The 26,760-nt window shown below is 34.8% G+C and overlaps 1 protein-coding gene and 1 pseudogene across 1 annotated transcript in view; one reads left to right on the top strand and one right to left on the bottom strand.

Annotated features, from left to right (window-relative positions):
* The window catches only part of LOC145252797 (osmotic avoidance abnormal protein 3-like), a 2,582,558-nt gene that overhangs the window by 353,868 nt on the left and 2,201,930 nt on the right, over positions 1-26,760 (bottom strand). The window lies entirely within an intron of this gene.
* Positions 1,687-1,803, top strand: LOC145252936 (5S ribosomal RNA; annotated as a pseudogene).

The raw sequence follows: 26,760 nt of genomic DNA, 5'->3' as shown, positions 1-26,760 counted from the left end.
GTTCGAGACTCCTAACAAACGGTTCCCCAGTTCGATACAAAACACCTGACGAACGCCGGAGGGCAAAACGGCCGAAACGTTGTGACGATAACAACAAAGATGAGGAAGTCAGTCCGACAATCTCAATCAATGAAAACACCTCATCTCAAAAATACAGACGATTACCGTTCAGATATTCATATAACTACACATAATATCGATTTTATTGATTATTAGTTTAACAGATCGATAATTCTTCTACACAACAGATTTAAGATGTAAAAGGGAAAAAAGTCAAAGGGGAGAAATCTGGTGATCCGGGTGGCACTCCATAAAGCTGTGTGTTTTTTTGCTAATTTTTTTAATTAAGAGCTTAAATAAGATCAGTCTTGACAATCAGAGATGCCAACAAGTAATTAGTAAATAAAATAATAAAAACAAAACGTATATAAATTTTTTTTTTTTACTTAGCGGGTCACTTTTAACAAGGTCCAAAGGCCACTTTATGATAAAGGTTCAGTGTTAGGCAGATAATGAGACAACAAAACCAGTTACCGCGGAACTTGGGTAATACAAGATTATCAAAATGGATGAGTCAATAGGAATTTATTTACATTAGATTTGAAGATGACTATTCTATAGTCAGTTGTGACTGTAGGCATGACACACTTATCTTTGTATTCCTTAAATTGGTGTGCATGGCTGTCACCCTAGGAGGAAACCTCTTCTGAAGGCAATACACAAGAAAGCCCGCAAACAGTTTGCTGAAGACATGTCAACAAAGTGTGGCAGTGATCAGGTGTGTGTGATGCCTACAGTCAAGCCTGGTCGTGGGAGTGTCATTGTCTGGGGCTGCATGAGTGCTGCGTGTATTGAAGAGTTACATTCCATTGAGGGAAACATGAACTCCAACATGTACTGTCAAATACTGCAGCAGAGCATGATCCCCTCCCTCCAGAAACTGCAATGTCGTAATTGAAGAGTATTCCAGTGGCTACATGTGAAGCTCTGGTACACTCCATGCCCAGGAGAGTAAAAGCAGTTTTGGATAATGATGGTGGCCACACAAAATATTGAGAGTTGACATGTTGTATGTTAATATTGACAGCTTTTCATAAGGGGTGTACTCACGTTTTTTGCCAGGGATTTAGCTTTTAATGGCTGTATTTTGAGTTATTTTGAGGGGGAAATAAATTAACTCTGTTATATATGCTGCAGACAGACTAATTTTCATTGTGCCCAAAAAATTATTTTTTCAGTGTTGTCTAATGAAGAGATATACTTAAATATTTGAAGAAATGTGAGGGGTGTACTCACTTTTGTGATACACTGTATATATATATATATATATATATATATATATATATATATATATATATATATGTATATTGTAGTCATCGACATACAGTCCTGTTTTGTTGTATCACAACTCATCAGTGTTGCTAGACAAGCGCTTCTCCCAAACCGAGGATTGAACCTAGAACCATCGCGTTGACAGTCAGTAGTTCTACCAATCGACCCGTGGGAGCGGCGCCCGTAAATTATCTCGCCAAATGTCTATTTAAACAAACATTTGTCCACTATATATATATATATATATATATAAGTCACACTTATCAAGTCTCGAAAGCCACTCAAGGATAATGAATTATATATATATATATATATATATATATATATATATATATATATATATATATATAGCATATATACGGCATAATCACGTTGACACACCGGTTCTCGTCAGATCACCGAAGTTAAGCAACGTTGAGCCTGGCTAATACCAGATGGGTGACCATTTGGGAATTCTAGGCGCTGTATGTGCTCTCCGCTTATTTCGGCATTGTTTCCAGTCGTCTTGTACCTCAACTTGCCACTGGTATGCAACAATGTTGACTCAGGAGAGGCGTGGTTAGAGGTTGCGCAAGTCTTGCCACACAAATTTCACGCGCAGGCACCCTTACAGTGGGTATCCATAGTCTGTCAAGACTGATGGAAGCCTTCATATATATAGCATAATCACGTTGACACACCCATGCTCGTCAGATCACCGAGGCTAAGCAAACAGTAGTCCGAAGAATCCAAATAATTAGAAAGGAAGGTGTAAGAGTATCTTGTGTAAGAGACGGGGGGTCTCGTCGTGGGCGACGAAGCGTTTCACTGAAGAACCACAGCAACACACAGCAAACCAACAAACAATGACAGCCACGGCGCGAAGGTAACTAACAAAGCTCAGCTGACTGCACGAATAGAAACGGAACCCAACGGTCACTGTACTGATCGCCACGAACGTCAGAACCCGACTGCCTCGCACCTCCAATGGACCGATTTTTATTCCTCAAGATGGCCTAGCTATTTTGCATCCCCGCGAGATCCAGGCAGGCGCCATCTTGAAACTCTTTCTTCCGCTGCCCCGACCACAGGATCAGCCACCACCCCACACGCCAGGAACACACGGACCCTCTTGCGCCGAGGGCTACGGTTAGTCTCACAGAAGGTATCCAGAAAATACGAAATGGAGGGCATAAAATGGGAGAAGGAGGGAGAGGAAGCGATAGGATAAGGAATAACAAGAGGAAGAATAAACAGGAGTCAAAATTCTAAGCCTTTTCACAGAGGAATCTTTTTGGGGAGTTGAAATATTAATGAATTTTTTAACAGAAACATACTATTTCAAGTCTCTTGATATAAAATTCAAAAATTGTTTTAATAAACATTTCTAAGTTTTTTTTTTTTTTTGTTTTTTGCGTGCACGTATCCGCCATTGTTCAACCTACCATGGGGGAACTAACTTTTAATTTACATTTCGCTTTAGCTGATTTTTCAAAACAAACAAAAAAAAAAAAAAAAAAAAGATGGTATATTTCCTTAATATTTCTTTTTAATTTCATTAAACTTTTCCATTTGTAAAATGCATATCTCATTTATTCGCCATAAAATTCGGCAAACATGCACAGTACATATCTAATCAGGTGTTCAGTTAATGAATTTGTTTGTTGGAGACAAATTTATTTTCAAGATATTCTCGCAATTTATTGTTTTCATGATTAGATCGCAAAATCAGTTAATTAATGAATAATAAAATTTACAAATTTCTCCATTTTCTTTTTTGTTGTTAATATTCATGTGCGTCCACAAATGCTTATAAAACGCTTCATCTGTCAGCCCATCTGTCATTGTTCTTTTTTTTCTTCTTTACAAATGAGTCACACTTATCAAGTCTCGAAAGCCACTCAAGGATAATGAATGTAACGTGCTAGTGTAGTAATCATCAGGGCTGTGTCAACAGCATATTCTTTTCATTGTTTTGACTCTTGAGTATATATCCGTTAATATCTTATATGTTTTTGTTCATAAGAGTAGTGGTTGATGGGCAGAAATCAGAGGCCCACAGTATTAATGCTGGAGTCCCTCAGGGGGCCATCCTGGGCCCAACTCTCTTCCTGATCTGCATCAATTATCTCCCAAAACACATACTTAAATCATTCGTTGACATCTATGCTGATGACACGACCATCTATGGCAACACATGAAAGACCGTAAATGACAAAGTTCTCTCTAATTCTCTCTCCTCTGATCTTGAGCACGTGGTACAATGGGGGAAGAGGTGGCTGGTCACTTTTAATTCATCCAAAACCAAGCTTCTATCTTTACATCATCAACGCTCTGATCCCCATCTGGCATCAATTGAAATGGATGGCTCTCGTCTTGGGGAAGCTCCATGTTTTAACAAGCTTCTGGGTTTGACCTTTACTCCTGATCTAAAATGGAACAAGTACATCAAATCTGTTGCCAGGGACGCTGGGAAAATGGTGGGATCCTTCTACCGCTCCAGAAGATATCTCACTACTGATGCAATTCTCTATCTGTATAAAAGCCACGTACGTCCAAGGATGGAGTACTGCTGCCACATCTGTGCAGGAGCTGCTAAAAACAGCCTATCCTGCCTTGACAGAGTACAAAATAGACTTTGTAGTATAGTGGGGGATGCCCTTTTCTTTTCCCTGCAACCTCTCTCCCACAGAAGAAACGTTGCGAGCCTGTCTTTGTTTTATCGTTATTTCCATAGTAGGTGCTCATCTGAGCTCCAATCCCTGGTCTCCCCCCTCGCCAATCTTTCACGAGAAACACCTGTCTGGCTGAAACTACTGTCAATAATTTTCGCCATTCTTTATCTGTGCCTAAATCCAAACGTAGATTCCATGAACAAAGCTTCTTTCTTAGAACTGCATGCCAGTGGAACTCTCTGCCGCTTGCCTGTTTCCCACCTGACTACAACTTGGATGTCTTCAAGTCCAACATAAACAAACTCCTGATACCCCCCCTATCGAAACCCCTAATACTAATGATTACTACAATACTATCTCATTGATTACTGTACACGCAATAACCCTTATCCCTGAGTGGCCTTCGGGCTTTGATAAGTGGTGACCCTCATGTAAAAAATAGACTGATGTGGTTCTCGGTTGATTAAGTGTGTCTAACTGTGTCGGATATATACTCGAGAGTCAAAAGAATAAATAGAATATGCTGTTGTCACAGCCCTAGTAATCAATACTGGTGTAAGTTGGGTACAATTTTAATATTTAAAAGATCGGTTCAACAAAAACTTGTTTACATAAGACTTGAACCCTATCATACTTTAGTCGACCGGAAAGCAGACCAATGGAATAGTCTATTTTTTTATTTATTATTTTTTTTTTTTTACATATATTTATTGTAAACAATAGTTGGATCATTCTACCGCTCTAGCGGGTATCTCACTGCCGATGCAATTCTCTCGCTGTATAAGAGCCAAGTACGTCCTAAAATGGAGTACTCCTACCACATTTGGGCAAGAGCTTCTCGGTATGCGCTATCCTGCTTTTGTTATATAATGTGTTGTTATTTTAGTAGAAGGTACCAAATATGAGCATATGTTATATACTGGGGGTATTATTAAGATGACGTATATTCTGTATTGTAGTTGTTGTTCGTTGTAGGAAGAGTCTTAGTGAGAGATTAGTCTTAGAAGTGTTCATGTGTTGTGTGTTCATATGTCTTCAGATGTTCATGTTGTAAGAGATGGAGACGTTGGTGAGATATAGAGACAGAGTACATATAAAGAGAGAGACAGTTCTGTATATATATATATATATATATATATATATATATATATATATATATATATAATAGACAGTGTACATGTTACTACAAGAGAACCAATTCAATGAGAGGAGATTTATGAATATCTTGATAGATAGACCGAGAGATAGTGCGCTTGACATTTACGTTTTGACAGTTATGCATCTTTCTCGTTGTAATGATGAACACAGAAGACGCAGATACACAAAGATGATGACGTCCTTTATTTCATGACCGGTCCATGATTTCGCTTGAGGAATTCAAAGTTTTTTACATGGTTATTTCTAAAACCCTCTCACTTCTAGAGGGTGTCTTGATTCTAACGGAGAATCGGTCTGAACCTCTCTGCTTCTCTCCGACTCTTCTCCCAGACTCCTAGAATCCCAGACTGCATCTAAAAACTCTACCTATATTGAGAACTCGTCACGTCATCGCATGATTAAACATGTGCTCATAAAGCACGTTGCCAAACTTGACATGACCCCGAGTTCAGTAACCTATTTTTCAAATAACATTTTTACAAAATATGTTTACAATTTCAATTGACGATTAAATTCCTTAACAGAAACAAATTTCATTATTACATTCCTTTTTCATATACAGATATGTAAGCTAAACAATTGCAATTCTTTATTTCAATTACATTCTGTATTTATTTTAACTTATGATTGGAATTTTCAATTCCAAATCTAGCTTCGCAAGTTCGAATCCTTGACTATCCTATTTCATATTTGCATTTAACTAATTCCCTATTTTTTTTTACTTACATGAAAAGGGGACATCCCTTTTATCGTGTAACACTTTGATAGTTCAAAACCGACTTTGAAACTTAGTAGGTGATGCCCTTTCCTCTTCCCTGAGCCTCGTTTCCACAGAAGAGACCCTGCGAGCCTGTTTTTTCTCTATTGTTATTTTCATAGTGATTGCTCGTCTGAGCTCTAATCTATGGTCCTCTCTTGCCAAACCTTCACAAAAACACTCTAGCTATAACCACTATCACCAATTTCCTGCACTCTCTATCTGTGCCTAAATCTTAACGCAGATTACATGAACAAACTTGTTATATTTGAGTTTAAAATAGCATTGTCACTTAGCTGCCATACTCAGTTTTGTAATAGCAGTTTCATCTGTCTGTTACACTCGAATTTTAAATAACACTTTTGTCTGTCTGTCATACTAATTTTGTAAATAGCATTTTCGTCCATCTGTCATATGTAAGTTTGAAATAGCATTTTGGAAACAGTATTTTTGTCCGTCTGTCATTCTCAAGTTAGAAATAGCATTTTCGCCTGTCCTTCATACTCATATTTGAAATAGGATTTTTGTCCGTCTGTCATACTTGAATTTGACATCAGATTTTCGTCCGTTTGTCAAGCTTAAATTTTAAATAAGATTTTCGTTCTTCTTGCCTTTATCTTAGAGACTGTTTGTATATTGCTTTAATTATCTGCTTTATAGGTTTTCAAGAAATATCAGAGTTGATATGATGAAGATGGATAAATTTATCCTTTTTTCGGTCTTTCCATCCTCTCTCGCTGTGCTTCTGGGTTCTGTCAATTTTGGCTTTTATGTATTTGGTTCTGATCGCATTTTGTACAGCACAGTAGAAATTCTTTTTCTCTTCTCAAGTGTCCTTTTTACAACCATTACAATGTTTTCTCATCTACAATTGCTTTGGTTACTCGCATAAAATTTATATACTTCATTCTTTTGACGTTTTACTTTTCAAGCTTCCAATTTCACTGTTCTCCTTTGGTCTTTTATATTTTGCGTTATGTATTTCTTTAATCCGTTTTTTTTTGTGTTGTTTACAAAATCCTTCCCTCTTATTTTCTTTTTACATAGTCGATTAATATCATTCTTTTCGTGTAGTATGTCGTGTATAGTCATCTTAAACTTGGTTCTTTGAACCATGTTCCTGAGTTGTTTTTTTATATTGTTTTTTTTTAATTATTTGTATTGTTTTTATCATCATCATCATCATCATCATCATCATCTGTATAGTCTAAAGAAGCTACGAGTATTTTTGTAATAACGGTGTGGAGATGTGGGGATTAATGAGAGTTGGTTGTGAACTGGATGTTGACACATCCACAGTCAGAGAGACTGAATAATAAAACGTCGTGTAGGCACCGGCTCGACGCAAGGCTTCCGGTTAAACCCCTCCCCCCACAAAAAAAAAACAAAAAACAAAAAGCAGAACGAATAATCAAAAAATGATTATGAACCAATGGGAAGCTTTGGTGCCTAAAAAAAAAAAAAAAAAAAAAAAAAACGTGGATTTTCGATTGCCACTGGGAGCCCCGGCAGAAGTATAAAAACACAAGATTTTACGAACGAGGGGGACTTCAGCAGTAAGATTCGAAGGGAACTTCGTCTCGTTACACGAGCGCGCGTATGGGTAATTTGTGCCACAAAACCTTAATAGATGTGAAAAAGAAAAGAATACACTAATAGAATGAAGCCAACTTTACTCCCACGTTACGCGTCGAGCATCTTCATTTACTGACCGTTGCCTGATTCATACCTAAACCGATAAGTAGAAACCAAATGAACATTCCTTTTTGTTGATTTCTCTCCACGCTGACCTTTCTCTCACACATTCACGAAATCCTCCCCCACCACAAAAACGAACACTTTCCACTTACATTCCATCAATAAATAAAGCCGTTTTTCTCGCTTTAAAAATTCAATATCTTATTTGATGGAGTCAGATAATTACATGCTAAAATACAAACCTGATAAACCATGGGCTATAGAGAACCACAGCAATAAGTGCCAACGGTTGGCGTGTGCTCTCTGTAGATACGAAAAAATAAGAAGATAGATGCAAATATAGGCGATATCGTTGTTCGCGGCAGCAGGATAAAAAGTGCATGTGAGATTGCTGTCAGTTGGTAAGAGGGCGAAAGTATATATTTTCGCAAATCAAGACAAACAAATATAAAATAAGAACATCATATGATGTGTTTCCTTGTGCGTTACAATTGTTTCGCAATCATTTGGACAATTTCAAATATTAATATCAATTTTAAAATATTCCAAAATAGCTACTCTTCAGACGTCGAAATACATTTGTTATGCATATATGAATGCATTCATGATCCGTATTTTAAGGGCTTAAGCATTAGGACTCACCTCTGTACTAATTTTTATATTTAATTTTTTGTTTTTTCGATTGTCTTCGAATTGATTATTTAACCCAGTTTCGTATTTCTAATTTTTACATGAAACTCCAACAATTCCCTATTTTTATATTCAATTAATTTTTTAAGGATTAAAAAAAAAAAAATTTACATTTATTTTTTCACAATTTATTTATTTTATTGATTTATTTCCCAAATACTAATCTATACCTACATCTAGTTTATACATACAGAGAGAGAGAGAGAGAGAGAGAGAGAGAGAGAGAGAGAGAGAGAGAGAGAGAGAGAGAGAATCTAATAAGTCGCCTTAATGAATGTTTGTTCGTAGTTGTAAGTTGTATTCTGCTTAAGCTTTAGGCTTTTGGCGTATCTTTCAACATTTTACACAGGTTGCGCTATCTGTCTGTATTTATGTAACGTGTCGGTTACTTTTTTTTACTGTGTTGTTACAGGTCAAATCTCTCGGACCCATATGCTGTCTGAAACCACCGCAAAGGAAGAAACAAAGAAAAGAAATGAAAATCCGACACCGCATTTTTCCTTCTAAAACAACGCATTCATGATATTTCCAAAGTCCTTTCGCACATACATGTGCTTTTTAAAAGTTTCTGTTTTCTTGCGACCCCACGCTAGTGCTCGCCTGCACTTTTTATGCTCTCCTATTTACTGGCCCATCTTCTCTGGTGTGCACTTCTCTTTTTTCTCTCCATGCTAATTTGCATACATGCTTTAACAAGTGTTGCTGTTAATATTTTTGCTAGTCAGCTATCCTTCGGCTGCTGCTGTTGATTTTCTCACACGCACTCATACACGCTCTGTTATATTTATGCTTAACAACCAGCCAATTATATTCTCGTATGGAGAAACCCGTAAAATTTCATATTCATTACACCAGATTTTAAAATGACTTGCTGGTCCAATCAGGTTTATTTTGGAGTCACTTTGAAACATGTGTAAATTTATGGTTTTTGAATTTGGAAATTTCTTTAAAAGTAAATGACTAAGTTCAATCTACTATCAGTAACTATTGAGCTATTAAGTTTAATTTTGGAACGGATCCCTATAACTAAGCAGAAACGATGAGTAAATTTTAAGTTGTTTTCTATTATATAAATCTCACCGGTCTGTTTAAATATATATATATATATATGTATGTATGTATGTATGTATGTATGTATGTATGAACTCTTTTTCTGGGTAAACGGCCAACTAACACCGTGTATATTTGTGTGTGTGTATATGTATATTGGGGTAGAGAGGGCTCCCGTAAGCCGTGGTGAAGGCAACCTTTCTAGGAGAAGCAAATCTCTGATTTAAAAAACCATAAAGCGGAAGACCAGTACCCGCATTAAGCTTGTCTGCAGTTTAATTTGTTGCTGGCTATCTTGCTCTTGCTTGTTGCTGGATCTCAACATTTTGAACCGAGAGAGAGACTTAGCTGTCGTACAAAGCTAAGACTCTGTAACATCATATTTGTATAGATACTCCCTCAGACATTTGGGCTCTTGGATTTTAAATATCTGAGGGAGTGGCACTCGTCTGACAAGACGTTGCAATCATCATGTATGTATGTATAAAACTTTCGACAGAGACGACGTACTTTCACGAGATCGGTATCGTTTTGAAGCTCGACCCTTCGGACGACAAATATCCAAAAATTGGCTAAAAATATTAATTTCTTTATCCTCAACTGGGCACTTTTCTACAAGAAGGGGTCGCTTTTTTCAATAATATTTTCGAAAGTCGCCACCTCTTTTCGATTGACTAACCTCAATTCAAACCTACGTCACCGGTTTGGCGATGGGCGCAATAGCAAAGACGTCATGTTTTTTTTTCACGTTCTTTTCCTCCTTTGCGGTATGAGTTCGAGCCTGTCTGTCTTCTACCACTTTTTTGTTTTGTTTTGCTCAACACACACCTCCAAACACCCGGGCCTCTTTAAGAAAGTTAAGTTTAGCCCTTTTTAGGGAATTAAGAAAAAAGGGATCAACTTTAATGCAAACGATACATTCCATCTTTTGGTCACTGAATATGCTTTCTGGCTGTCTACTGTGAATACCCGCTGACATGATACTTATAAGTACTTAATTTCCTTCCATTAATGTGTTAGTTACTGGTGACCTGGAGGAAAGATCCTAGTCTACAAAGTCAATAGTGGCTTACTGACTGGGTTTAAATCTACACTGATGATCGCGTAAGTATGAAACATTAGTGTTTGTAAGTATAAAAATAACATTTATAAAATAAATATGAGGTTCCTTAAATAAGTTTCCAGACATTTTTCGTATAGGCATTTTTATTGATAGTACACGCAAGAAACTCAAGTCCCCTCTGAAGTAATCTCCTCCAGCTGTAATGCACTTGTTGTACCGTTCCAACAACTTCTTGGAAGGTCCCATGAAAGTCCTCTTGTGTGAGCGTGTCAATGACCCTCGCCATAGTCTCTTTCATCTCCTCAATTATCTCATAACGACACCCTTTAAGGTTTTCCTTGAGCTTAGGGAGTAACCAAAAGTTACAGGGAGAAAGGTCTGAACTATAGAGAGGGTGAGGAACTGTCTTGATGCCCATTTTGGTCAAATAGTCTGTGACAAGTTCCTCACAAATAATTGTGTGTACAGTTTCCACACTGACATCAAACTGTGCACTTATTGTTTCTATTGACAAACAACGTTCCTTATCTATGAAATTCTTTATTTGGATAATCAAGTCTGGTGTTCTGACTTTTTTACTCCTCCTACACCTCTCAGCACCTCTCACAGACTCCCTGCCTTCGTTGAATCTCTTATTCCACTGCAAAAATGATGCTCGATTTAAGTAAGATGGTTCATAAGCAGTCTGAAGCATTTCATATGTGTTTGTGGAATTTTTTTCCAAGTTTAAAGCAGAATTTTTTGCATATCGTTCTTCTAAAGTGTCCTCATATACAAATTGCATTTTTGAAATTCACCAGCTGTGACAATCAGGCTTTAGTAGGGTGTATTCCAATTCTTGTTGTAGCTGTTCATATGAACATGAAATCATAAAAATTAACCAGTCACTCAATAAGATGTATAGCAAAAACATATTGCACTTTCAAGAATCTACGACAATTTTAAATGCTTGCACAAAAATAAATAAGTCCGGAAACTTATTTAAGGCACTTCATATTTTGCAGATTTCGTATTTAAGATGTAAACTAAAAACTAACAAACAAAAAAATAATAATAAAAGCCATAGAAAAGTGTAAAATGCTTATAATAAAATAACAATATTAATATAATAAGAACAGATGTATAATGTCGACTCACGATGTCTTTTCAGACTGAAACGGTAGATTTATTGTAGCGACTTATGGTAATTTTTTTTACCATTTTTTTTTAAATTGAATAAAATAAAATCTTGATCTTTTAAATTGAGCACCATCAAACATCTCGTTGACATTCAATGTGTGTATTCTTGTTTTTTTTTTACTTTTGAATATTTTTTTGAATAAAAACCAATATATATATATTTATATTTTTATATTTTGTGTACAGAAATTTGTAAGATGAGACAAGTCATTGGTACCGTCGGTTTCAAGCCCGATAATTAGGGACCGTTTTAGATACCCATATCAAGCTCTCTTCAGCCAATACTCATCTATTTTATAACCGGAAGTAGAAAATATATGTACATCACGAGTTCACGTTTAACTCTCCTTTTGCGAACCCACCCCCTTTTATTCATCGGATGGTGATGATTTTAAAATTAAATTATTTTAAATTTAAAATTTAATTTCGATTAAAAAAATTATGTAAAGTGCCTTTAATAGTAACACCTAATTAATTAAAAAAGTTCAAAAAATCTTTTTTCAAATTTAAAACTTAAAATTTACTTCAATGTCGATTAAAACTTAAAATTCCATTTAATTATATAGAAATGCGTTTAAAAATTTCAACTCTTTCAAGGTTTGGGGGGAAAGAATACTTATCTAGCCAAAGGGATTTTCCTAGTACATTAACCTCAATACTATTGTATTTTTCCCTATAGTTTTAAGATTGAACTAGATTGTAAATTACATTTATAAAGTATGATATTTAAAACTTTATATAATGCAATAATTTAAAATCTATAATAGAATAATTTGAAATCACAATTAAAATCCAATTTTAGAAACTAAAAACAATTTTAGAATTTCAAAGTTAACTAAAATGTAAAATGTTTAGTTGTTTTTTTTTAAATAAAAATCTGGGTTTTGTCTTTTTTACTGACCCAGTTTATAAGGCGTACTTTCCTTCTATGTATACAATTTTTCAAAGATTCACTCCTCACATTTAAACATCTTATTTCTGGGTCATAAATAGCCCGTAGGATGTGGAGTTTTTCCGCATTACAGAGTGAACATTGATTTGATTCCGGTGCGTATGTTGGTGTGTGCTTGATTTTTCTCCATTTTATGGAAAATGGTTTATCCTTTTCTTTTAGCTCCCACACCCGGGTTGCTAATGCTGTTTTTATCCTAAAGGAGCTCATATGCGCATAGTATCGTTGTTTAAATAGATAGACCTTGCACCATACCTATATATTTTTCCGGTATGCTTGTAGATTGGTCTGTTATTGTAGTCTCATAAACAAGGGATTCAGCTTTACAATTGCCATATATATATTATATATATATATATATATATATATATATATATATATATATATATATATATATATATATATATATATATATATATGGCAATTGTAAAGCTGAATCCCTTGTTTATGAGGCTAACATACCAATCTACAAGCATACCGGAAAAATATATAGGTATGGTGCATATATATATATATATATATATATATATATATATATATATATATATATATATATATATATATATATACTAGCAAAAGTACCCGTCGTTGACTGGGTTCAAAAACAGCCTACAGAAAATGGACTCTGAATTATGGAAGTATGATAGTTTATGAAAAGGAAGGGTTGTAAATTTAAAACATACTTATCAAAGTATTAGTATGTACATCTATGTCAAAAACACTTGTAAACGTTTTTTTTAATTTATAATTTTTTTATTTCCATACTTTGTGGTCCAGGCGCGAACGCAGACCCCACAATTTTAATGAACCACCGTTCTACCAGATCAAACATACCCATTCCTGTGTCTCGATACATCTTCTATCATTATATGTAATCAGTTTTTTAAAATAGTCAACCATATTGGAGCCTATTCGTGACCAGACACATACACACACACACACAGACATTCAGCTTTATATATATATATATATATATATATATATATATATATATATATATATATATATATATAATTAGTTTTTTTTTTTTAGAAAGAAATCTAGCAGATTGCTCAATTATAAGGAAAATCCGAAAATAAGAGCATATTTATATTTTGTTTACAGAAAGTTTTTAGATGAGACAAGTCATTGGTACCGTCGGTTTCAAACCCGATAATTAGGACCGTTTTAGATACCTATATCAAGCTCTCTTCAGCCAATACTCATCTCTGGTGAGCTTGATATGGGTATCTAAAACGGCCCTCATTATCGGGTTTGAAACCGACGGTACCAATGACTTGTCTCATCTAAACACGTTCTGCAAACAAAATATAAATATGCTCTTATCTAAAAATTTTCTGTAAACAAATATATATATATATATATATATATATATATATATATATATATATATATATATATATATATATATCGGCTAGCGGCTTTGCCCGAATGTAAAATACGCTCAAATTTGATATTTTAATTTGTCCAGATTTCATATAGAGTCAGTATTTACAAAGTAAAAAAACAAAAAAACAAAATAAAAACAAGTATTTAGGTGCCATCAGTTAGAATCGAAACTGTAGCCTTCAAATCTGGTGACCTTACCACCGTATCAACGTGACACGCATATAAACCAATAAAAAAATTAAAATTAAAAATAAATTAAGATGAATGTACAAAATTTTTAACGATTTTTTCAGTTTTGACCCACGTTTGATCCTGTCAAGAATTGCAAATGTCAACTGAATTAAAGGAATAAATTGTAAGATGGTCAACATCATGAAATTTGGAATATAGACTTTTGTAATTCATTCATTATATGCTCTGTAATTACATTGAGCTTCTTAAATAAGGATTGGTATATATAAAAAGGAAATATAAATGAATACAGAATATTTTCATGAAGCGATGCTCAAATCGAGCTTAGGTATTTCGGACGATGTCAAAACATCGTTAATTCATGACTCGCGCAGCAGCTGGCGATTAGCGTAATGGTTAGGAGCCTTGACTGTCAGTCGGGTTTCAACCTGGCTTGAGATAGTTGCCTGTCTAGCCACACTGATGAGCTGTGAAACAGCGAAACAGTACTGTGTGTGGATTATATATATATATATATATATATATATATATATATATATATATATATATATATATATATATATATATATATATATATATATATGGTGAAAGATGAGAAATAAACATAATATATAACTTTCTTATATCATCAGGACACCAAGGAAAAGTTTTTAAAAAAAAAAAGAAAAAAAAATTAAAATTAAGAAATGAAAAAGAAGCCTTTTTTTAGGCCGTGGCATTTACTATTACCTACATATATACTACCCTCCAATTTAATATTTTTGACCATATTATCCTATTTCTTCGTATTCATTTCATACCTAAATGTTATTAAGCCAGGTTTTTTTAAATCTATATTTGCATTTTGTATAATTCTAGCCTTTCTCCTTTTCTGATGAGAAGTATTTAGCTCCGAAAGGCCATGGCTTAAAGAGGTTTTCTTTTTTCTTCTTAATTCTCCCCTTTTACTTTCGTTTGTTATTGTTCTGATGTAATAAAGTTATTTCTCCTCTATCATTTAATGCGTTTAATTGCTCCTCTTAATAGTGTTGAGCTTTTCCTATCTGGATAAGTTTTGCTTTGTTAAAGATATCCTCTTTGATAACATAATTGTATGTATTTATATATCGTCGTTGTTGACAGAAATCGGATACGAGTATACATTTTGCTCATTTGGATTGACTCAGCCTCACCTACAAAGTGTTTTAGGTTATCTACGAGGCGCAAATTCGTGTCGCACACACTTCAGATGTAACCATTCGCTGCGGCAAACATGTGCCTGGCATGCAGGTTCAGACAGGCGTCTTGCAGTAGGTTGTCATTACCCCATTATGCAAAGTACTGCTCATCGCCTCCCCGCCACGCGAGTTTATTCAGAGATGCATCTTCCCCCAGTGAATTATACGGGCCCAGGATACTACTAACCTGAAATTTTCTATGACTCAGCACGATGCATTCAAATGGTCACACATCTGGTACTGGCCAGGCTCAGCATTGCTTAACTTCGGTGAGCTGGCGAGAACCGGTGTGTCAACGTGACTGCCCAGTATATTATTATTTTTATTTTCTTACTTTTATTTTTTCATATATTCCTCCCTATATATATTTTATCTATACCCTTATTTATTTTATTGTTATCTCTTTCATTTACTTTCTATTCGACCTCTATATGTCTATAGTATCATTTTTATTTTTATTTCGAAGCTAATGTTTTTATGACATTTTTCCATCAATCTCATGTAAATATTACACTTCTCTTCACTTTCCTTCTGATGAGAAGCATTAAACTTCGAAATACGATGGGTCTAAAGAGTTTTCTTTATATTTCACGTTTTTGTTTATTGATGCATTTTATTTAACTCTGAGCTCTCATCAATTGTTTGTATATATATATATATATATATATATATATATATATATATATATATATATATATAATTTTATTAATATTAGTTTTTTTTTCCTTGTACACATGTTTGTGAATTATTCCATGGATTTCTGCCTTTGGATTATTATGGACCATCTTCTTCCAATTACGGGATTTTCTTGGATTTTACTTGTACAAATCGAAATTCTTTTAACTTTCTTGAAGTTTTACATTTGGATTTTACCGTCACTGGATTTTTTATCTTCCACCAAACTATCCATTCATGTGTAATCACCTTTTTCTTTACCATATGAGCAAAAAACGATGACCATTATCTTGTAGAACAGAATACGTGCTTTCTAATGATATATAACATTTTGCCAAAATTTCAAAACGTGTTTGAGAACAAAATCTGTTTATGAAACGGCGGGAACTTATGCAACAACCTGACATATATATATATATATATATATATATATATATATATATATATATATATATATATATATATATATATATATGAGAAAGAAAATTAAAACTGTAAGTTGAAATTTACAATCCAAATTTATTGTTCGACTGAATATTCCAAAAAACAATTTACAAAGTCCTTATTCCGCGGAGTTTCAAAGAATAAACTTCTTGCTATTTTCATTAGAGGACAGAAAGAAATCAGCAAATTATATTTGTAGCAATGCTTTCGGATTACATTGAAAGAATCTTCATGCAAGCTGAAATGTTGTGCTAAGTTTGTTTTTATTATTTTTGACTTTTCCCACACTTTTTCACTCGTTGTTTTTAAAGGACATGTATATCTTTGCGATTTGTGACTATAATAAATTTCGGTTGCACTTAATGCCATAATCAGCAAATTCTAGCATTGCTACACATATAATTTGCTGATTTCTTTATGTCCTCTGATGAGAAGAATATCAAAAATAGCATTCTTTGAAACTCCACGGAATAAGGACTTTGAAAATTGTTTTTTTTGGAGTATTCAGTCAATTTGGATAGTAAATTTAAACTTACAGTTTTAATTTTCTTTCTCTTATAATAAGCTCTACTCTCTTTTGCGTATTAAGCCTTTTTATTCAGTTGGGATTAAATTATCTATATATAAATACTGGTATTTATATTAGTTTGAAGTTTACCATTGCTTATATCATGTAAACACTGCATATATATATATATATATATATATATATATATATATATATATATATATATATATATATATAGTGGGTGTACGCACGCGCGTTTATGTGTGTGTGTGAAAGAGAGAGAGAGAGAGAGAGAGAGAGAGAGAGAGAGAGAGAGAGAGAGAGCGTGCGTGCGTGCGTACGCGCCTGTTACTAATTCAGTCTTTGTTCAAATTTAGAACATAAAACATTCACATTTCTGCACGACTATTAGCTTGTAATGTGACCATTCCGCGTAAACTACAAATAAAATTAAAATTTACAAAAACAACGAAGATGGTCGACAGGCGACAGCTGCCATTTTTGAAGCTGGCAAGCCAGGTTACTTTTTAATTTTATTTTTTTAATTTTTAAAACTTTTTTTCTTTTTCTTTTGTTTTTAAATACAAACCTTTTTTTATTTTATTTTATTTAATTAAAAAAAAGGCAAGTCAGCTAGTTGCTACCTTCATAAAATGTTCAAAATTTAAATGGTATTTTTATTTTCGATTGCTTTTCCGCATTCAAGAAGAAAGGAAGGGATTAGGTAAGCCATTGTCATTTCCGCTCACCATCAATCCCCCCCCTTTTTTTTTTAAAGAGGAGATACGCGGGTGATGAGGTTAGGGGTAGGGTGATTTTTTTTTTTTTAATCTCCCAAGCCGCAACCTGCGCATAAAACTACCGACTTTAACGTAATGGCATTCTTTATTCATTCCTAATTAGAGTGAATTCATTTCTTGGTAAATCATAATTATGAAGAAGACCGTAGCTTATGTCGCGGCGGTGACGACGGCAGTGATCATGGCGGCGTGTTGTTGTTGGTGGTGGTGCTGCTACTGTTAATTAACTTTATGGTCGCTGTTGGTATTGGTGACAATGCTGAAAACAAATGATGCTTAAAAGAAGAATAGTACCATATAGCGATGATGATGATGTTCCTGATGGTAACACTGATAGTATGATGATCATGATTAGTAATAAGCCGCTAAAAATGACGTTTTCTTTAACTGTTTTACGGTATATTAACCGATTTGGGTTATTTAAGGCTGAAACACAATACCCATTATGAACTGTCCGGGATCAAAGTGTAGTATCTGTTCTGCAGATACTGCACTTAAGATAATTTGTACCAGTCAATGGAGGGGAAACCCTCTATACTGGGACAATTATTATTTTTGGTAACCAGAGTGACCCCTTTTAGGGGCGCTGGTTTTTACCTCACATTAAAAACGGCCTTGTGCCTAATTTGCTCAGTGGGGGAGCAAATAAATACCATCTGTTCTGCAGATGCTGCACTTAAGATAATTTGTACCAGTCAATGGAGGGGAAACCCTCTATACTGGGACAATTATTATTATTTTTGGTAACCAGAGTGCCCCCTTTTTGCCTACTTTTAGGGGAGCTGGTTTTTACCTCACATTAAAAAAAGGCCTTGTGCCTAATTTGCTTTGGTGGGGAAGCAAATAAATACAATGCACAGTTTGCTAAACATAAATAACTATTTCTTCCATTGCTTCGAGGTATAGCAAGGTTTTATATTCGGTTTTAAAAAAAATGGAAAATTACACATAAGTTTAGTTAAGCAAGAAAATTGATTTTTCCAGAAAAGGTTGTTGGTTGGTTGTTTTTGTTTTACGGCATATCAACCCTTTTCAGGTTATTTAATGCCGAATCCAGTGATTTTGAATAAAAAATGTTTTAATAGAATATATATTTTTTTTGTTTTGTTTTTTTCGAGTCAGTTTCTAGTTAACCCATAGTTGGGACTCTAACAGGTACTACCACTCCGGGTCAGAGTGGACCAGGGAGCAATGGTAATTAAAGGGTGCCTCCAAACTCCCCAAAGTCCGCACGCTGGGGTCTCACCATCGGATATAGTTTAAGGTCATATCCAGGAAAGGTAAACTTAGAACTATGGATGACGTGTACAGAAAGTGAAGTTATAAGGAGAAGTTTGTGGCAGAGAATTTATTAATGACAAGACAGAAACAATCTTAAGATAGAATTATATAATGTTGAATTATTATTTTAGTATTATTTCTTTTATCTAGCCGAACTTCGTCTTCTCGTCACATGTGAAACCTTCATCTGTCTTATTGTAATTCGGTCATTACTTAGCATAATTTGTATTTTTTTTCCTTTCTAGCATTTTTACTTTCAAAATGCGTTCTATTCTGTAAGTTTATTAAGTCTACGACTCTCTTTAAGGTTTTAGTAAACTCCTTGTTTCTTACCTGTTTTCAGTGTGTTTCTGAAACAATACTTTTTATTCCTTTTTAGTTTTAACTTTGTTGAAGGCTAATAAACGTGTGTACAATATACCATGCCTCACAGTGTTTCTTGTCGATAACACATGCACAACATTTAATATATTCAGAATCGTTATCTGCAGTGTGATGATGTATAGAAGTAAAATCTGTCCATTAAGAGTTGAGGACATGCGTTGTTAAGAGAACAATGATATGAGAATGTTACAGTAGATATGTAATGTTAGACGTATTTCTGATAACATCATGGGCAGGTTAAATCTAGACAGTAAAAGAAGTGTGCACAACAGGAGACTCTGATGGTATGGCTATGTTGAAAGAATAGATGAGAATTCGTGGGTTAATAGATGTAGACCAGTTGAAGACGCAGGGTTGGTTACAGGCAAATACAAAAGAAAACGTGTGCGAAAGTGCTAAAAATTAATTTGGGAGATAGAGGGATGAAGATCTGTCCAGCGATAATTTAGTCTGGAAGTCTATATCTAAAAGCCATGCAACGCATACCAGCATGTAAAACGGGCGTTAAACCGATGATGATGATGATGATGATGATGATGACGACGACGACGACGACGACGACGACGACGACGACGACGACGACGACGAATTTTAATTAAATATCTAAATACTAGCAGAAATTCCACGGTAGTTGAACATTTTTAAAACACATTATAAATAAAATAAATCAAAATTAAAACAAATAACGACGAATTTAAAACAGGTTTTTAGTAAATTCTTTTTTACCTCACACGCCGTTTAGCGCCGTCGCAAAAGAACAAATAAAAACGGAAATAAAAAAATTCGACTCAGCACAAGTGCAAATGAAATGCATTTATTTGTGGTTCTTCCAAAACAACGCATTTCATTATCATTGTATTGCAAAAGTGCTTTTTAAAACTCTTTCTCCTCATCACCTCGTGCTTGTCGTTATCCAACGCTTTCTCGCCCATGGCTTCACGTGTCCATCTTGCTCGGTCACAACTTGCTTCTCTCGTTAACACAAGCTTGTGTACAATTGCTAATTTGCATATGTGCTTTAACGGCTGCTGCTGTTAATATTTCTGCTAGCCAGCTATCCTTTTGCTACTGCTGATTTTCTAACGGTTGAACAATGTTAAATCTTTATCGACGATATGAAATTTCTGTAAATAGAATTTATGTGCAATCTAAATAATTTACGTGAAAAAAAAAATGTGCAAGCTAATTCACATCTGTTCATTTATAATTTATATTAAAAATTTATTCAGGAAAAAAAACCCAGCAAAACAGTTTTGTTTGTTGAATTTTCATTTAAAAAAAATGTAAATTTAAAAAAAATTATTTTTAGTTTTAAAACTAAAAATAATTTTTTAAATTTACAATTTTTTTGTTGTATCCGGGCAAGATGGACACGTGAAGCCATGGGCGAGAAAGCGTTGGCTAACAACCAGCACGAGGTGATGAGGAGAAAGAGTTTTAAAAAGCACATATGTGTGCGAAAAGACTTTTGCAATACAATGATAATGAAATGCGTTGTTTTGGAAGAACCACAAATAAACGCATTTCATTTGCACTTGTGCTGAGTCGAATTTTTTTTTATTTTTTATCTCTATCCGTTTTTATTTGTTTGTTCCTTTGCGACGGTGCTAAACGCCGTGTTGGTCCGAGAGGTTTGAACTTTAACAACACAGTTAAAAAGTGACGGCCACGTCACACTAGTTCTTAATTGTAAATTAAAAACAAAGTCCCCATGCAAGGGATAGTTTGTTTGTTTTGTGAGTTTGTTTTTGTTTTACGGCATATCAACCCTTTTCAGTTTATTTAATGCCGAATCCAATGATTTTGAAGAACAATTTTTTAATAGAGTATATTTGTTTTGTTTTTTTTTTGATTTTTTTTTTAAGTCGGTTTCTATTTAACCCATAGTTTGGACCCGAACAGGTACTACCACTCCGGCTCAGAGTGGACCTGGGAGCAATGACAATTAAAGGGTGCCTCCACACTCTCCAAAGCCCGCAAGCTGGGGCCTCACCATCGGATATAGTTTAAGGTCATATCCAGGACCGCAAGGGATAGACAGAGTTCCTTAGTTCTAATGAAGACGATACACGTAGGAAACGGTGAGCTCTGCCGAAAAAAAAAACGGATAGAAAGAGCCTCTTGGCCCATTATGGCAATCTTTTTGTGATGGTGCCACAAGCAAAACACCCACTTTCGATTTGCCACGAGTCAGAACGGAAGTAGTAAAGCTCAGAAAACTGTCAATTATTTCCCCTACTCTCTATCTGTGGCGAAAACTAAATGCAAATTCTATAAACAAATCTTTTTTCCTAGAACTGCCTGTCTTTGGGACTCTATACTGCAAGGCTGCTTTCCAGCTGACTACAACATGACTGTTAACAAGTTCTTGTTGAGCCGTCCTCTTAAATAATCAAATTTTACCAAATTTCTACCGATATCAATCACTATGGTGTTGTCTCACCAACCTGATACTCATTAACCCTTATCCTCAAGTGGCCTTCAGGCCTTAATAAACAGTGACGTCCCTATAAGAAAATGAGAATGCTCAAATCAGTGCGCAATGTGGTCTAACCTGAGATAGCGAAACGTAATAAAAATATTATTATTGCTTTTTTTATTAATAGTAAAGATATAATCGCATACTACATCTGAGCATCTATATACTAATGCTGTAGTACCTTTAAAGTACGTACATACGTACGTACGTGTGTAAGTATTTCCAGATTATAAATTATGCGATCGGGAGAACCTATTTATAGTGGGAGGCGGAGGATGGAGAGGGTAGCATGTAACGAACATTAAAGTAGTATACAGTGACGCTAATTTAATGTTCGCAGTACGTTATCGCCTTCTGTCCTCCTTTTTGATAAATAGGATCTCCCAAATCACCGAAGAGTCAATGTAAAAAAAAAAAAAAAATGAATTAAAAAATGTTTTTGCTTTTAGGCCATACAGGGTCTTCTGGCTAGGATCAAAGGGTAGTATTTGTTCTGTCTATGATATAGCGCGGTTTCTGTTCGCGCTGGGCGTCCATACAATGGATGTTAAATGTTTTTGCCTCCTAATGGGAGGGAGTTATTTAATTGCCGCCCACATCGGCAATATTTGGCATAAGGCCTGGAAAGTGGGAATCCCGCAGGCTCCCCTAAAGGAGGGGCACTCCTGCAATTTTAAAAATTGCCTGAGTAACCCCGTCGGCATTCCCCGGTCGGGGCGCCTCAGGCAGCAAGCAATAAACTTGCCCCACAGGAAAGCCCGGTGGCAAGGCCTGGGAGGATGGACCTCCTAGGTATTACCCAGGCGGTGTACCTCAGTCCAACAGGTGCTGGACCGGTTCCCGGTCCCTCACCTGTTGGGCTGAGTGTTAAGTGACGAATCCTTGACATGTACTACCCTGTCTCCCTGCAGCCGAAGCCGCTAGGAGACACATCCCATCATACAAGAAGTATTTCGCCAATCGTTTTTATAACCACCGGTTGTGGTAATCAACCAATGAAAAGCTTCCAAAGTTACTATAAAAACTGTCGAATTTTGGATTCAATCAGTTCGCCGCCATCTTTGTTACTGGCAAATTACACCCAGGATCGTACTGCGCTACTTCTTCACCGCCATCTTTGTTCAACATAATGTCTCAACACAAAACAGGTTATGGGCCCAGCCTTTTCTTTGACGGTTCGGAATCTAAATTCGAATTGTGGCAGGTAAAATTTCTGGGGTATCTAAGGATTCGGAAACTTCACAAAGTGATATAATCTCCAACAGAGAATCCTAACGACCCCGAATTTCTCGAAAAGAACGCGACTGTTTTTGCCATCTTTATTCAACATAATGTCTCAACACTAAACAACGGAAATATGTTACAGACTCCTATAAAGATATTGGAGATAAACCGTAATAACCAGATATATTCTGAAACTACATTAACCAGATTACTTACATAAATATTTTTTGACAGTTTTAACAAGGCACGACGGAAACGAAAGGGAAGAATAAGTATTTTTTGACGGAGTTTCTCTTTAAAAGTCTACCTAAATCAAGTAATTATCCAATCGATACGAACTTTTCACCGATTATTGAGTGAAGAATAAACTTTAGATTTGTGTACTTTTTTTTCATAATCGCGATATATATATATATATATATATATATATATATATATATATATATATATATATATATATATATATTGCCTAAAACACTCTTCTGTTTTCGTGGTGACAAATACGCTTAAAATAATCAGCTGAAACTGAACGAAATATATTGTATTGTGGGGAGGGTGAAGGTTGCAGATAAAAACTGCGCACGCATCAGATTTTAAGGTTGAAAATCCGAATTTTGAACATTGGATTTTTCACGTGTTTTGAAGTGTGAAATTCGTTGAATATGTTAATAATGATTATTCTTTTAAATTAGCAATATATATTATATATATATATTATACATATATATCATTTATATATATATATATATAATATATATATATATATAATATATATATGTACTATATATATATTATATATATATTATATATATATTACATATATATTATATATATATATTATATATATATATTATATATATATATATATATATATTCATTAATTTAACGAAAAACACTAATCTTTGGAAAATAAAGTAATAATTTTTTTAGTAAGCCCAATATTGCTAATATACCAGTAAATGAGAAACCAAAACCAAAAAACAAAAATTCGATAAATAACTGCGCATTTTACTAAAAAAATACGATAATTTCTTTCGGCAATTCGTTGTTACGTGATATTTCCTCACTTCTTGTAGATTATAAACAATTGTTATCTCCCCTTTTCTTTTTGCTGAGACTTGCGATTGACTTAGTTGAAAGTGTGGGTGACATTTGCATTTACCACACTCTCTCCTTCAGAAACACTTGGTCCTGATAGCAAGACAGGGTCAACACAACCAAGCGTGACACTAGATGCAGGAGTTGTCTCCAACACATACAGCGCCTAGCATTCCTAAAATAGTCACCCATCCGGTAATGGCCAGCCTCATCGTTGCTTAACATCGAGGGTTATGTTGGCAACGAATATGTATCGCTTATGAAAAAAGAATTACATTCTTATAAAGTTGATTCTTCATTTAATCGTCAAAACAAACGTTAAAAATACATGGAAATTTATAGGACTAAATGACTTCATTTATTCATGTAAAGGCTACCGAAACTATTATTGCCTCGATACGGGTCCGGAACCGGAAGTATACCTTTTCCACAAGTGACAGAGGGAGCTCGTCGAATACTCGGTAGATGGCGGCGATCAGTCTGGTTTTGATTTTGTGGGAGGTCATGTTGGTGATGTCCTCAACATATGACAAAACGAAGTAGTCCAGTAGGTTCAGGTAAGAGGAGGAGGGAGGCTAGTGAAAGAAGGGTACAAATTCGTAGCACTTCTGAAACCAAGCCTGGTCTTTTTTTCACTTATGGGCCGGTGCTGAGTCCTGCTGCCACACCCAGGGTCTGCCAGCGGCCACCTGATTGCACCAGGAGATTACCACACTCTTCAGCACATTTAGGTACGCTTTGGTGTTGACTTTCAAACTGACTTCGAAGATGTGAGGTGGTAGGATGTGGCCCTCACTTGAAACCACACCAAAGACCATAACCGTGACCGGAAACTTTGTTTTATCATCCTGGGCACGTCAATCAAATGTCGAACCGTCTGGATTTGCATTTTGATGGTGCTGACCATGGTCTTGTTGCCATAATTTGGATCAGTAGAGAGCATGAGTTGTACAGTGGCACATCTCCGATCTCGCGTGTTGAACATTGTGTCACTTTCAGCTCTTGGGATTTGTACACAACTGGTCAATTAATAGATGGTCTCCAACAAAAAAAGAAAACCAGTTTTCATCAAACGGAAATGGAATCATATCGTCTTTACTATGGTGCCGATTTTATCGTTTCAGCCTGTATAAAAAACTTAAAACCAAGGCTTACAAATACGTCCGCAAATACAGATTCATGACTCGCCCACATTTAAAAAGGTAAAATAATATCTATCTTTTCTATTCTTTTAACTTCATTTTTAAATTTCGTTTTCTTTTCATAATTTTTTTCTCTTCTTTCCAATCTAAAAACTACATTCACGGGGTAAAAACAGAAGCAGGATTTATTTAGAACTGTTGTTGACAAATACGTCCGCAGAGGCAGATCCCATAATCAGCTCACAATTAAAAAAGGCAGGATTGAAATAAAAGAAAAAAGAACTGCTGATTAAGAATAGAGTTGTTTTTTTATCTGACACAACTGAATACTTAAGAAAACCGTAAATTTTCAAATCATATTCAATGTTAAAGATAATCTTGTAGTTCTCCTTATGTTTAAAAGAATGACAGCACACTGATATATCAAAATATAAAAAAAATACGTCGCTGACAGTTTTAGATGGTTGGTTGGAAGGGAGATGGCTGATGGTTCGTTGTTAGAAGAGAGATGGTTGATTCCTCTTGAGCCCAAATCGTCTACCAAAAACCATATCTTTTTCAGTTGTTATTATATATTATTTATGACCACCTGAAACATATCCTTGGGTCAGTATTGACACTTTAGCCACACTTCAAGGGCGTTTTATTCAGACATTGTCATTTCACTGGATTAACCTGACTTTGTTGTTTCTTGACAGCAGGTGCCAGTGTCAACGTCACAATTTTTATTCAAATGACCTTTTGGGACATTTGATAATTATTTTATAACTCTTGCATTTTAGCCAAGTGCACGTTTTTTTAAATGATAATTCGATACATAAATTAAAAGATGCCATGTTCATCATTTTATTCAAATGACTGTTTGGTACATTTGATAATTATTATTTTCTTTCATTTGCCACCATTTGTGCTCATTTATCGAAACCATTACTCAGCCTCGATATCCAACAATAACAGATTGGATGAAAAAAAAACATAACCACTTAAAGCTGGTGTTATATTATTAACAATCGTCGTCTGTTCTTATTTACGTGTTTGTGTGTTCTTTAACTTCTTTAACTATGTATTTCTTTTATTTAACTGTCTCGTTTAACTCTTTTTATCAGGCCGAGACCACCTAGTTAATGCTAACACACTCACACACATATATACACGGTACGTACATATATATAAATATATATCTGATATATATATACACACGCATATATATAAATATATGATATATATACACGGTATATATATATCTCTATATATATATATATATATATATATATATATACATAGTATACATATCTCTATATATATATAAAAGTGAAAGTGTCTCTGTGTCTGTGTACATTTCCCTACTCAATAACTCTGTCAATTTTCATTCTGCAGACTCGAAATTTGATATA

The sequence above is a fragment of the Euprymna scolopes genome, chromosome 29, assembly GCF_053919585.1.
Source record: "Euprymna scolopes isolate OS-2025 chromosome 29, ASM5391958v1, whole genome shotgun sequence".
In the NCBI taxonomy this organism is placed as follows: Eukaryota; Metazoa; Mollusca; class Cephalopoda; order Sepiida; family Sepiolidae; genus Euprymna; species Euprymna scolopes.
This window is presented reverse-complemented; position numbering and strand designations above follow the sequence as displayed.